General features: G+C 45.9%; 1 protein-coding gene across 2 annotated transcripts in view; it reads left to right on the top strand.

Annotated features, from left to right (window-relative positions):
- Nucleotides 1-911: 911 nt before the first annotated feature.
- LOC139752756 (uncharacterized) overlaps nt 912-15442 on the top strand; it is a 112653-nt gene continuing 98122 nt past the window's right edge. Inside the window, exons 1-2 of one of the 2 annotated variants that reach the window (XM_071668637.1) lie at nt 929-1005; nt 1164-1461. The gene's annotated coding sequence lies outside the window, so the exon portion shown is untranslated. Of the gene's footprint in view, nt 1462-15442 lie in introns of both variants that reach the window. The other variant, XM_071668639.1, reaches the window with a different exon arrangement.

Here is a 15442-nt window from a genome sequence, read left to right as displayed (position 1 = left end):
GAGCCAAGTAGGTACAAACGTACCTTAGCTGTAACCATTAGACCAGACAGGTACATACCACAGATATACCTACTAAACCACGCAGGTACGTACTCTGCTGTACCAAGCAGACCATAACTGTACCATAACTGTAACCGCACCATAACTGTACCTAGTAGACCAGGCAGGTACGTACCCTGCTGCACCCACTAATCCAAGCAGGTACGTACTCCAGCTGTACCCAGTACTCCAGGCAGGTACGTACTCCAGCTGTACCCACCAGCCAACGCGAGTGTAAGCTGCCAGAACCATCAGCGAGCGCCAATTGCAGCTGTTACTGTTACTTTTCCCTTTACCGACTTATCCCACGCTGATCACCAGACCACAAGCCAATGAACTGCCAGCGGTAACACAACAACCTCCCCCCAACCACCACCACCACCAGTTCTCGCGAGTCCAAAGAAAGTGAACAAACTCGTATCCAAAACAAACACAAGCACGCTCATTAATCGAGCGCTTCCTGATGTACCAAAAATAGGCTTTGTCGCTTACTGCAGCCATTGTTTGGCTCCAAATTAAGACACTCGGTGTCATGGAGCAGAAGGAAACCGAGTTAATGGGACGGGCTCTATGGTTACAGGGGTAAGCTGCTGAACGGGGATTTCTTCAACTTTTTCTTCAAGTGGTTACCCCGGCTGATCGAAGGGAGGGACTGCCCATAGCAGAAAGATGGTCCGAGTCGGCAGAGCTGGAGGGATCTTTGTTTACAAAAGGAAGGAACCGGTGATTTAAGTGAGAGGATCGAGGCCCCCGGCAGTGGTGGGTGGGTGGTAGTGGTGGAAGCTGGCCGGGCGATATGTGAAACTTTCGCTGGGCGGGCGAGGCGGGCCGGGCCAGGCGAGGGAAGTGCTCACCAGTGGTTCTCCCACAGCCAAAGCGAGAGCGTCTCTCCGGTTGCTGCTACGTACTATCCCGCGCTCTCGCTCCCACCTCCAATAAACCACTCGCATAAACTTTCTCTGGATTGTGAGCAAAGGGATTTTTTTTTTCTTCAAGTATTAGTACATATAAATCACTCTATAAAAATTTTTCTTCGATTATCGTCAACATACCCTGAAGGCTATTCTAATAGCACTAGAATAAGAGCTTGAATTAACACAGTTGTGCCTGACTCACGTCACCAGACGCTCCCGTCGCTCCCCGCCCCCAAGACCAACCTATTGTACTACGCTGCTGGTGTCACCACCACCACCTCGTGACTTGTCCCGTTACGGACCACCACAACATCCCCCTGCCCTTGTAAACCCCCTCCCTTGCCTGCACGCAGCCAGCACTCCTCAACTCCATACGGAAGTTACAGTCGCCTATACATACAGTTATACAATTTGCAGTGTGAAGCTCACAGATACGAGCGACGTCTGATATACGGGGGATCCTAAAGCTGCTGGTTCTTCCTACCTCTCTTCAGGAAGCGTAGCAAAGGTAAGTGACGAATCTTCACCTCCTGTTATTACTATCAACCAAAGTCCTCAGCTAACAGTGGAGTTGCCATTGGGCAAAAGACAACGATGTGTATGCTCGGCTCATCCGAGAATGTAGTCCAGATGAATTCAACAACACGTTTGCCGTTACCTGTCATTCAAGATTCCCTCTCGGTGCAGAGCATCCTAAATATGTTTAACGGTTCGCCAGACGTGTGACCAAATCGTTTTCTTTATCATCTTTTGACATCTTACACACAAAAATACTGGATTTAGGGTAATTTCAGATATATCCAACTTCTGGTTTCAGATATAACTGAAGTTGAGTCTTTCTTACGCTTTACGAGTCTAAATGGGGAATTCTCGGGCGAAGGATAGGCTGGATGTAATCTGAAACACGACCCAAATGGGGGTAAGGGCAGACTCATCCCCTCATTTCGCCAACATTTCAATTATGGTTACCGCCTGGCATTAAGGATATGATAACCACCGTATGACCTACGTTCGCGTTTGCTATACTACACAGGTTGGTAATTTGTTTGTCTGACCTATTGGCTGCCAATAAAGGCCTTCGTCAACGTTGCTGTAATCACTAATGGAATATTCTTGAAAACCTTTAGGTCTAGGTTTATAGAATTCAAAACCATACGCGTTATGTAGCCCTGTATTTGGTACCATGCACTGAAGAGGCATGCGTCACCATGAAAAATTACAGCTTTCTGTTTCAGCACATACAGTCGTGTAAGTAACTTCCGAAACTGAAATTTCATTTGAACGGTTTACATACTTCATATGATATGAACTACTACGCTCCTAGTCTGTAGAATATGAGGCATAAACAACGAAGCATCAAGCAAATTCTTCGTTCTAATGCCATCCTTTCTTACCTAGCTTTACCTACGAGTCATGTTTGAGGTCAAATATTGACCACTAATGTTGAGATTCTGGAGGAGAGAAAAAAAAAATGGTAAGTGCCTGTGGATTAAAAACTCGACTAACCTGACCGACGAAGTGCTGGTTTTAATAAGAAGCGAGGTATCTCTCCTCATTCCCTGTGTTGATCCTTGACCGGCTCCCAGTCGACTGCCCAGAGACATCAGTTTGTAAAAGATTTGTATATCAACACATTCCCTACTTTCCACGAGACATAAATGGGTAGACTAACAGATATTAGACAATTCTCATAAGACGACGTATTCACAACACAGCAATCAATGTCTCAGAATGAGGGCGATTGGTCAAAAACTAGTCTGTCTGCATTTTGAACGGCCGTTACTAATAGGCTTGAGGCCCCGTATTTCAGCCATAGTGTATGTATCCTAGAAACAGGTTTGTTGATGCATGTTAGTGTGTGCACAACTGATAGCATTTCACCCCTACCTTATCGACAGACCCTCAAATTTCATATCAGAAGTAAATTATGAACTACATCCACAAGTCAGCGAGACCAATCAGTCAGGCCAAGACGACTGGTTGCACTACTGCTTGTAACATAAGTACCAAGCGACATTCTTCACAACTCGGGAAGCAACGAGCGTGAAGAAATTTTCGATACCATATCTAATTCAAATATCAAATCTCGATCAAACAATGGAGACTTAACGTTCGGTGTTTACTCATGGACGTCAGCTGTTTGTAGACAGATGGATAAAATTCTTAGAAGGCGAGGAGTTCCACATGTGACTCACTAGCCTTACCGGACCCCGCCCGCCTGTGTTTACACAGCGGGTAGCAAGTCACCTTTGGCGAGGATGTTTCATCGTCTGTTTATAATCAATGAATTCATACGAGGATGCATGGCCAAGTGGCCTCTCGTAGCACTTTGGCCACAAAGCCAGCAAAATAACCAACCAACTTCAGGCACTATTCAATGGATGTCAAAGCGGCGTAATGAGGTAAGTAGATTCTCAAAAGTAGTGTTTTAAACACACATTTCCTTCCACACGGTCTCAGTAACCCATTACCCGTCTCTGAAGTAACCAACGGAAACCACTCCGGGGTAACATGTCAAAGAAATATGATGTGATTTGATTGCGACGACTGAATTAAATGACCACAGCAGACACTTAAGTGCATGAGACTTACAAAATGGCTATTTTCTGTTCATTTTGGGGACTGAATTCTACGAAGCAGTTCAAAATCTCAACAAAATACTCTGACAGAATGTGACCAAACTTTGTCTCGAAATAATGAACGAGGCTGGTGAAATTAGACAATGGGAGATTTTGGTCAACTTAATATCATCTATTACCAGAACAGACAGTTAAACAAATGATGCAAGCGTATTGATAAACATCTCTTGTCCCATACTCCATATAAAACACTACCAGCACTGTCTCAGTGTATCTATCTAGTTTATTCCTTACATAAGACTTGATAATGTATTACTGCGTTCGTTATGTACAAGTGATCACCATCGTAAGCTACTCCATGTAAAACACTACCAGCACTGTCTTAGTGCATCTGTCTAGTTTATTCCTTACATAAAACCTGATAATGTATTACTGCGTTCGTTATGTACAAGACAAGTGATCACCATCGTAATATAGGAGACACTGAAGGCAAAGGTGGCGGTGATTTGCCGCAGGATCATCGGTTCTTACCAACATCCCGAAGACATTAAACTGCTCAAGGACGTTCTCCTCCGCATGACCCTGTGCTAAACCATTCATTGCCCTTGGAGGTTCGAACGTGTCGCTACCCCTCTAGGTTAGCATTTTGGGCCTCGTCTCTTTCCCGAAGGATGTAGCTGATGTCTTTCCCTTAAGTACTTTCACTCGTTTCTAGATAAGGGTAAAGAATTTGGCTCCCTGTGGATTTAATGTAATTTCCCTAAGCTGTCTCCCAGGCGCCAGTCCTGTCAGCTATCATATCCCTTTTGTTTGCTAATCTAATCATGTTATTTATCTATCTTTTTTATTCTTTTTTTTAACTTTCGACAGGCCATCTGTTCCTGTCATCCGGGATACAGGGTGTGTCTCACGTCATCTGGGATGACTGAATATGCTATTTTTCTGGGACAGTTACAGTATGACAACCTAAAGCTATCAAGATACAATAGTCTCCACCGGCTCAGGATATCACCCTGTGTTAGTGAGGACATGGACCTCTCTCCTCATTTATTCAGGCTGTCTGTGTCAAGTACCATGTACAATCTTTCACACTGTAAACACATATCAGAAAGACGTATGAGGACATATGACTTATAGTCATTTAGGATGTACCACCGTCTCATCAATCAGGACATAACAGAGTCCTGAGTAAGTCTGCCACAGTTCTCTGTCCGTCTGTGGTGTCAACTTTCGACTCTTTATAATCACACAAGACTGATCCGCACTACCATCACTATAGCTATGCCCCAAACAGTGCCATATCAAGTACGTGATCCAATTACTGATCTGTACTATGAAATGTTCCATAGACCCTCTGTATATTTTGCCCTGTTATATATATATATATATATTGGAAAGGATCCCAATTTTGCGCGTGATCAAGATATTTCTATGAGTCCACGGGGAAAATGAAACACGATAAGTTCCCAAGTGCACTTTCGTGTAATAATCACATCATCAGGGGAGACACAAGAGAGAAATATAAGAGTCACTTGATATACATCGAAGAGACGAAGCTAGGACGCCATTTGGTAAACATGTGACATGTACTACGATTGGTTACACACACACACACACACACATCACATCATCAGGGGAGACACAAGAGAGAAATATAAGAGTCACTTGATATACATCGAAGAGACGAAGCTAGGACGCCATTTGGTAAACATGTGACATGTACTACGATTGGTTACACACACACACACACACACACACACACACACACACACACACACACACACACACACACATTTGTCTTGTGCTTAGTGTATATACGAAGTTGTGAACGATGTTTACCAAATGGCGTCCTAGCTTCGTCTCTTCGATGTATATCAAGTGACTGTTATATTTCTCTCTTGTGTCTCCCCTGATGATGCGATTATTACACGAAAGTGCACTTGGGAACTTATCGTGTTTCATTTTTCCCGTGGACTCATAGGAATATATATATATCGTGAAGTACCCCAAAGATCCCACGTATCACCTGCCCCATGATCGGATTAGTGACATCTGCGGAGATGGTCCTTTAAGGTCTGCACAAACACACGTAGTTTACTTCGGCGAGACACCCTGTCATCGCCTGGAACTTTAGTGATCTGCCTCTGTGTTACACACTCGCCCATGGTCGGCCGGCCAGCCCCGTAGTGGCGCCAGACAAGAAACTCCAACGTGGGTCATTACATGAAAGTATTGCTCGAGGTATCGTGGCTTCTACGAATGACGTTATCTCCATCGTGTTTACATATCGTTCACTGGGAACATCTGTCGTGCTGAGTGGGCGGTATGACCACATCACACATACGAGAGTATGTCTTTCGCGTGTGATTCATTTCCTTGTGACGAGGTTTGTGTGTGTGTGTGTGGGGGGGGGGGGGAGATGGGGGGAAGGGGTGGTTCGCTTTCACTTACGGCAGCCAGCCAGCGAACGTGTGGGAGTGGGGAGATGAGGACCGACAGTCGCCCTGACCGCAGGGTGCAGTAGGGGGGTGGGAGATGAGGGCTGCAAGACACCCTGACCGCTAGGTGGGGTGGGAGATGAAGGCCGACAGCCACCCCACAAAAGCTTTGGGGGTGATGGGTTGGGGGATGAGGACTGTCAGTCACCCTGACCACAAGGTAGGGGTTGTGGATGGCATACATCGTTCACAACTTCGTATATCCACTAAGCACAGGACAAATGTGTGTGTGTGTGTGCGTGTGTAACCAATCGCAGTACATGCCACCAGACGACTCTGTAACACAACACTCATGTACTAGAGTACCGCCTATCGGTCCGCTACCCCTCACTCCACAGCCATCACCGGGTACGATGATGGACGGCCCCGGGTGACACACTATAATCCATCCCGTCAACATGTACGTCCCAGGTAATGATCCTGAGTTACCGGTCACGCACCCACAACGATAATCATCATTAGGACATTAGTTACGGCGGGGCAGCACGCTAATGGAGTGGGTTTATCGTCTGATTTCGATGATCACCCGCGAGAGCAGAGACTCCTAAGAACTACCCATTCCCGTGGGCAGAGGACACAGAACACACAATAGCTCGCAGGAACTCGGCCTCAACAGAACGAATGATAATAAGTTATATAAACAGGGAACTGGTGACAAATAATGGGCAACGTTGAGAGTGGGGGAAGAAGGCAATTGTGACCAGCAGGGTCAGAGAGGTCTTGTGTGGGCGTTGCGCGGCCTGCAACATACGTAAGGCTGCTGGTGTTGTCCCGTATGTTTGTTTGCTGTTATCACTTCCAGCTTCCCAAGCTGGTGCTCCAGCTGGGTGTATACCATCATACTTTGTCAAGACGGATACACATGCGTCATGCTACGGACATACATACACGTGTAAAAAGCACTTGGTAAATGGTTTAATTTCCAATCTATATCATACTAACTGTATACGACTGTGCAAGTTTTAAGTATCTCCTAATCTTTCCCAAGAAGTTTTTGTTATGCGTGGGAATATATATTCTTCTTTTCTTTCATACTATTCGCCATTTCCCGCATCAGCGAAGTAGCTTTAAGAACAGAGGACTGGGCCTTTGAGGGAATATCCTCACCTGGCCCCCTTCTCTGTTCCTTCTTTTGGAAAATTAGAAAAAAAAAAAAACGAGAGGGGAGGATTTCCAGCCACCCGCTCCCTCCCCTTTTAGTCGCCTTCTACGACACGCAGGGAAAACGTGGGAAGTATTCTTTCTCCCCTATCCCCAGGGATAAAATATATATATATATATATATATATATATATATATATATATATATATATATATATATATATATATATCTTTTCTTTTCTTTTAAACTATTCGCCATTTCCCGCGTTAGCGAGGTAGCGTTAGGAACAGAGGACTGGGCCTTTTTTGGAATATCCTCACCTGGCCCCCTCTGTTCCTTCTTTTGGAAGAAAAAAAAAAAAAACGAGAGGGGAGGATTTCCAGCCCCCCGCTCCCTCCCCTTTTAGTCGCCTTCTACGACAAGCAGGGAATACGTGGGAAGTATTCTTTCTCCCCTATCCCCAGGGATAATATATATATATATATATATATATATATATATATATATATATATATATATATATATATATATAAAACCCATAACATAGGTCTGTGGCTACTCACACAAGAATTACGGCGACGAGCGGATCGTTGTCTGTCAGGCCGGACAAAGACGATGAGAAGTAGGTCGCGAGCAGCGGAGGCGGCGCCGCCTGCCGCCCGTGTCCTGCTGAAGAGCTTGGGACCCGGGTGTCGGGCGCCGCCACCACCACCACGGAAGCGGAACCTCCCTCCCGCCCTACCGCCTGCCTCGCACCACACAACCACAACAACATCACCTGCCACACCGTATCATTACCTCCCATCTCACTTCCTGTATTTCTACGATAACAGATAAACAAGCAACAGTTCAGCGGTAAAATGCAGCTGCGACCACGAAGTCTATCATCTAGAAAGAGGATCATTTTCAGCCCGCTGATGTTAAACGGAAATTTTTTTCAATGCCTGACGGGACAGCTCTCGAAGGTGGGGCAGCTGCACACGACAGCTCCCACACAACCACACTCGACGAACAGCACAACCCTCTACAACAATGCCACGTAATATCTACACGGAGGAGGGAGTAGTACCTTGCTACAGTCAGCAACAACCATCGCCTGACAGTCGGTGGTAAGGAGGTAGTGTTGCGAGGTGTTGATTGGTCACGAAGGCTTGGCTACCACCACCAGCTAACGGCCGAAATTGAAAATCTTCTCACTTAACTTGTGTATATTGTAGCCCTTGACATCTTAATAGAAAACCCGTTATGGTAGGCAAATCTATTTAATACATTCTAGACGAGGTGACTGAGTCTCATTTTCGAAAGTAATTGATTATTCCACGAGGAGTTTTTACCGAAAGGTACTTTTTACCCGCCACATCCGGTATATTCAGAGAGAACTACCGCTGCTCACCTGACACACTTGGCTTCAAACACTTGTACTAAAAAGTCGGCCGGAGGGTAGCTGGTCCGGCAGACCGACCGTGGAAATAAGACGAAAAATTTAAATCAAAGAAGAGAAAGAAATGGGGAAAGCTTTAGAAAAAAAAAAGAGAGAGAGGGGGAGGGTGGAGAATAAACGGAGGATGTATAGTAAGAGAGGATAAGTGTGCAGCAGAAGGAATGTGTAGAAAAGGAGCGGCACAGAGCAAAGGCAGAGTGTTGTACGGTGGGAGGGTGTATAACAGAGAGAGACAGGAGTGCGCGTTTGGAGCAACTGAGGGTGCAAAACAGAAAGGTGTAAATAAAAAAGTGGGAAGGTGTATAACAGAGGGAGTGTGGAACAGAGAGAAATAGGGTGCTGAGGAGAGGAACGATGCAGAGCTGAGCACAACAACAAAGGCGGGTCACCAGAGATAACTTTCCACGGCGGCGTCGAAATCACCGAGGGCGGGTGGAGTGGGTGCTCCTCCCTCCGTTTCGCTCGCTGAAATTCGGCCTCTTGATCAACCACGACCCGACGCTACCATCGAATACCCTCAAATGGCCAGGTAGTCTTGACAAAACTGCCATCAACAGAAGTTAGAGAGATCATGATTGCCCACTTAAGGCAATCCTTCGAGACAACGAGAAAAGATGGTGATTGGTTTCTAAACGCATTTTGAGCGCAGCATTGACCTCACAAACATCTGTAAACACTAGTCATTGAACGGCTAAGACTGATGAGAAGCTGCGAGATGTATGACACTTGCTATCCACTAAGATTACCGTATATGACCTACATCTGTGCATCCGTTCTCATTCTTTAAAATCACGATGAAAACTGTCAGTTAACCTATATGAGGTCGAAATGTCTCATCATCAACATATGTGTGGTACGTTGGTAAGTATGTGTACAACATGATGGACTGTGCATCCAGCTCTATGCACCTAAGAACTAGTTGGCCATAGTGATATTATTATCCTCAAGTGTTGATGGATTAAATAAAAGCAGTAATATGAGAGGGGCGTACTGAGAGCCACGTACATGTTACTGTACGTAGCTATCTACTTGTGGCACTTTATGTGGTGGGTATGTGACCCTCTGTATACGTTATGCTGTCACGCTTTTGTCCATGTATATAGTTAGGTATGTACCCCAGCCTGTGGCCAGGTATGGTGTCCGTGTATGTGGTCAGGTATGTGGCCAGGTATGGTGTCCGTGTATGTGGTCAGGTATGTGGCCAGGTATGGTGAGAGGGTTGCGGTGACCTACATAACCGAGGTGGCTCCCCAGCACAAAGGACAGGATGAGGGTAGCTACAGGCGGATGTTGCCTCTCCTCCATAGTTCTTCCTACCCCTATGGCCGGAGGAGCAACGACCGTAGATGACCACCACTCGCCCAGACTTTAGCCTCACCTCCACCACGGTATCTGAGCGACCTCTCCCTGCAATGTCTCGAATGGCTGACTCTTAAGGCCGAAGAAATAATTCCACGGCAGGGCCTTTCTTTCGACACCCACTGCACTTTCTTTTCTCTTTCTCCAAGTTCTCCTACCAGCAGTGTGGCGCTGAGGTTGCCAAGGTCTGCGCACAACAGTGTCGATGCGTGCGCAAGGTGCGGATGGCAACTAACATCCCATCCTCTTGGTTCCCAAATCACATGGGCCAGGTAACCGTTTACGGCTGGCTGTACCTGGGGCGCGTGCATCTTTCGAAGACCGCGCGAGCAGGACCCGAAGCCATAAGGTGGAATTCGACTACAGAGTTCCTAAACCATTTGGCTAACACATATCCTCCACAGCGTTAATACTGACACACTGTTTCCAGTCTGACCATGTTTTTGACTTATTCAGTATCGAGTTCTTGATTTACTCAGTATCGGGGTTCAACGTTTTTCGTTCTACCCTTCTCGAATGAGGCGTTACCACGTAGCGGTGCTGTCTACCATGTGGTGGCAGCTGTTTCTACAGTTACTTCAATGGGAAGCTATGCTCACAACGCCACCACTGCCCTGGCCTAATTGACACACTCCTGATGTTCAGTTGTTGAAACACAGGGGTCGAAAAGAGAGAAAAAAAAATCTGTACATTGTGTAGTATCTAACGTGAGTATTCTATTTCTTTTCTTTCGTATTTTGCATGATGCATCAGAACGTTCACTCAGTATAGATAAGTGAGCACCATAATTGCGTGGACCTCTGGAGATATTACCGTCCCCCTGAGCTACAAATGCAATACTGTTGAGTGAAATCTGTGGGAACAGAAGCCTGTGGAAAGCTGCGCTCGTAATGAAAACCTAAATGTTGAATATTAACATGTGATTACCTGTCGGAAGACGAACATAAACAATGCATATTACTTTACCCACTAATCATCCCTAATTTGAGCCAAAATTACGACAGTGCAATTCCCTTTCACATAACTTTAGTACAACTGCAGGACATGCATACCGTGCCAGGTGTCATGCGGGCCTACAATTGCAGCCTCGCCAGGCTTTGTAATGGTTGTGTTCAGGGTGGAGGAGGAGGAGGAGGAGGGAAGGAGGGGCGGGGCTGCGGTAACCTGGTGCCGACCACAGACTGGTGGCGTTACCTCACCAACTCACATCACCCCCCAATAGTCGTGGCTGCAGTTGCCAAGCGTTCTTGTTACCGACACACAGGAGAAACAACCAAGGCTTGCTACCCCCTAGCGAAGTAAATACATTGAAAAAAAATAACAAACACAGACAATAAATTAATGTCAATAGGGCAACGAAGAACGATACACATATGAGAAAGAAGATGAAACAATAAAGCATCGTGGGAGCAAAAGACACTGAAGATAAAGACGACATGAAAGAGGATGGAAGCCTCCGGCCGAAGGGAGTTAGGGTTTGTTATTGTTAGGCTCGGCGGCAGTCTCCGCGCTCGCACACATTGGCCTGGGTCGCCAAGGTCTTGATCACTGTACTGCCACTCTAAGTACAAGGCGCTCCTATGTAGGGCTCCTTTCCCCTCTGTAGGTATTTCCGTTCATTCTTATAAGAGTAACAGAAGAGTGAACTATTGCCCCCTCCCACTCACAAACTTGCCACTGTGTTGAACTATTGCCCCCACCCTCACTCACAAACTTGCCACTGAAATGTGTGTTGGCGGAACAACTAGGATGTAACTCACGAAACTCTCAAAGAAGTAAACCACAGCTACGATTTCAAAAGGCTGACTGTGATCTTATGTAAAAGGAATATGAAAATCAAGTAATATAGTTAAGATCCAAATTACTATTTGTATGTAGTCTTCATTCGTTCGTGAAACAATATAGGTGTAGCTTGTCCAGAGCCCTGCAAAAGCCGAGTCTTGGGAGGACGTGTCATCACCGTGTACAAGTTTCCCCTGACGATATGGACACCACTATCATCCAAGAGCTCTTCACCTCCACGTCATCTCCCTCAGCTTCCTCGCCTCACTTTCCTTCACGGGACAGACGTCCTTAATACTTCACTGAAATACGTTTATATGCACTTAAAAAAAAAAGATAAACCAGTTTCCCGTCTTAAACCTTCTTTCTACATACCTCATGTGTGTGTGTGTGTGTGTGTGTGTGTGTGTGTGTGTGTGTGTGTGTGTGTGTGTGTGTGTGTGTGGTAAAAGAAGGAAGGACGACATTAGCAGAGTGTTCTGGAAGTGGTGTCGGCCAACGGCAGATGGTCCGGGATCAACCGTTGACAAAACTGGTCGACCTCAACATGATAAGTCTCGCCCAGTTATCCTCCGTTGTATGTCTGAATTACGTGCATAAAAACTATTCCTCACTGTCAGGCTCTTGATCTTAATTCTATGTCAAATTCATTCAGACGTAATAGCAGTTTACAGAACAATGTCTTCAATGGGATATTCAGCAGCTCAAAAGTCGGGAGTGCGTGCAGGCAGTGCGACACAACGCAATCAAAATGTGTATAGACACATCATTCCTGGCTGTCATGCCACTTTGGTTCGTCATCTATGGGAATTAAAGGTAAGATAAAACACCACCTCTGCTGCTCTGCTTCCTCAAGTCTCCTGTCACTATCGTACAAGTATCAGTCGAACCCAAGCTGAGCGTGGCTTGATAATGATACACGTGTGTACGGTGGAGGAGGAAGTCTTGTGGTTGTGTGTCGTCGCTCAGAGGAGTGTCGTCTACCCCCGTGGATATCGATCAACACCTGCAACTTTTACTTTCTTACGGCCGCACATCCTCTCAGTCACGTGTGGCCGTAGGCTCTCGTAACGCCTGACGCCCCCCAACCCCACCACCACCCCAACCTCTGCCCACCTCCCTTCCCAGCAAACACACACACACACCACCATTCCTCTCTCTCTCTCTCTCTCTCTCTCTCTCTCTCTCTCTCTCTCTCTCTCTCTCTCTCTCTCTCTCCAAACACACACACACGTCAGCAGAACAACACGGCCAGCGTACGTAACATTAGCCTACACCATGTCCGCCGCCTGCTCAGGCCAACAACAGTCCACCTTATATCAAGACTTTTAAGTTCACAATCCCCGCTGCCTCACCGCACGTCCCCCCGTCAACAGCCCCTCCCTCAGTCATATACCTCTTTATTTACAGCCTCATCCCAGAACAACCATCATCCGTTCCACTCTGGGAGCGCTGACACAAGCATTATCTAGTGCAGAATGCGCTGTCATAGTTTCCAATGACGAAGCTAAATGTTAAAATACGTCAAATATAAGTCTTCTCTCTCTCTCTCTCTCTCTCTCTCTCTCTCTCTCTCTCTCTCTCTCTCTCTCTCTCTCTCTCTCGGGAACAAGAAAGCTACGGAGGAGAGCACTGTTTTGCGATCTGTGCGCGAGACTTTCCCCCTGGGAGCCAGGCAGCCATGAGTCAAACGTTCATATTTAGCAAGATCAACATGATGCTTTCACTTTCTGGCTCTGTTGCTGTTGCTGTCGCTACAACCCGAGTCTCCTGGAGTTATCGGGACGTTTATCTCAACATTTTCTCTTCCCAGATCATATGAGGATCTTCAATTATCTTTCTCTTTCTTTCAAACTATTCGCCAGTTCCCGTATCAGCGAGGTAGCGCTAAGAACAGAGGACTGGGCCTTTGAAGGAATATCCTCACCTGGCCCCCCTCTCTGTTCCTTCTTTTGGAGAAAAAAAAAATCTATCATCATAATTATCATTATCTTTACTATTATGTAACTACAGGACCCCTTAATTCACTAGGGGGTTCCTCCAAGGCTGCGCTACAATCAGTAGCGGGGACAATATGCATCCTTTAGTGTGAGAGGATTCCGTGAGGAGAGTGTAGTACTCCGACGAGACGGCCTCGCCGAAGGTGATTTTTTTTCACACGCGAAGTAACCGCAGGCAGGGGAGGTCCCGTCACGCCGCAGTCTGGGATTCAGATCATTAACGTCACTTTACACACACACACACACACACACATGCATGCATATATACTACTTATTCATAATGAGTTTAAAACAATTGCTGATCATATTATGACTCGTCAGAGCTGAGATGTCTTTGTATATACTAAGTGTTTACGATAAACTTTACTACTACTCCTACTACTACTACTACTACTACTACTTATGCAACTACTACTACTACTACTACTACTACTACTACTACTAATGCAACTACTACTACTACTACTACTACTACTACTACTACTACTACTACTACTACTACTACTACTACTACTAATGCAACTACTACTACTACTACTACTACTACTACTACTACTAATAATAATAATAATAATAATAATAATAATAATAATAATACTCCTGCAACTACTACTACTACTGCTGCTACTGCTGCTACCACCACTACTGCTGCTCCTGCTGCTGCTATCACTACTACTATTACTATTACTACTACTACTACTACTACTACTAGAGTGGTCACAATACATGTCTCAACCTTGTAGGGGATAAACATCCAAGTTACATTCACCACCCCTGTAACTGGTGACGCTCCTGTGACTCCTAGCCACACACTCCTAACGAGTAATTTGTGGCCGACCACCAGCCGTTCTGGACACACACACACACACACACACACACACACACACATGCACCCTTCAATTTGCGTTATGTGATATGTTACTGACGCCATCACGGGGTAAAACGTCGCTGTAGTACGCCGTGTCCGTCTCACTTTCCTGGAGGAGATGTGGATGCCGTGGTTACTTTCACTGCCCGCCTCCACTCACTCCTGCCGGAGCACCAGACTTTTACTCCACGACCGACCGACCGCCGGCGCGAGGCACGTCTGACAGACGGCGCTGGGCGGTCCTGCCACAAGCCTAGTGCGTGTTTGCTTCTGTCCTCACACACACACACACACACACACACACACACACACACATTCCGCACCCGTTATATGGGTAAATATAGTAAATCGCTGAAACGATATGGGTAAAACGTCCCATATCCTTATAGATATGAAATGATATGGGTAAAACGTCCCATATCCTTATACATATGTATGTTCTAAGTCTTCAAATGCTACATGCAGTCGCTCTCTTGTCCTATATACGATATATAACAAATCGACAGTTTCCGAAATACCTGGCATGATTCGTCTTGCTGTGAAATGATCGCGTTCATTCTCCCAAAAGGATCTCTATCTGTGAATAAGAATGTAATGACCTGTAAACCAACCCACTCCTCCCCTCCGAGGGTTCGACCGATATCATGGAGCGGAAAGGTAAAAATTATTGTAACGTATCAGAGAAAGGTCAGATCAAGTCAGCCACGTTAATGGTCAATCAAGACTAACGGAATTACGCCTGGAACTTGTGAGTTGCGGAGGAAAGTATACACACCACCACCACCAGCTCTCCCTTATTACGTGTGGAAAAATCTTTTTTTTTTTAACATCAATCACGGTTGGGTAATGACGACTGGTGT

This window comes from Panulirus ornatus, chromosome 13 (genome assembly GCF_036320965.1).
Source record: "Panulirus ornatus isolate Po-2019 chromosome 13, ASM3632096v1, whole genome shotgun sequence".
NCBI lineage: Eukaryota > Metazoa > Arthropoda > Malacostraca > Decapoda > Palinuridae > Panulirus > Panulirus ornatus.
The sequence above is the reverse complement of the archived record's forward strand: the minus strand, read 5'-3'. Positions and strand labels throughout refer to the sequence as shown.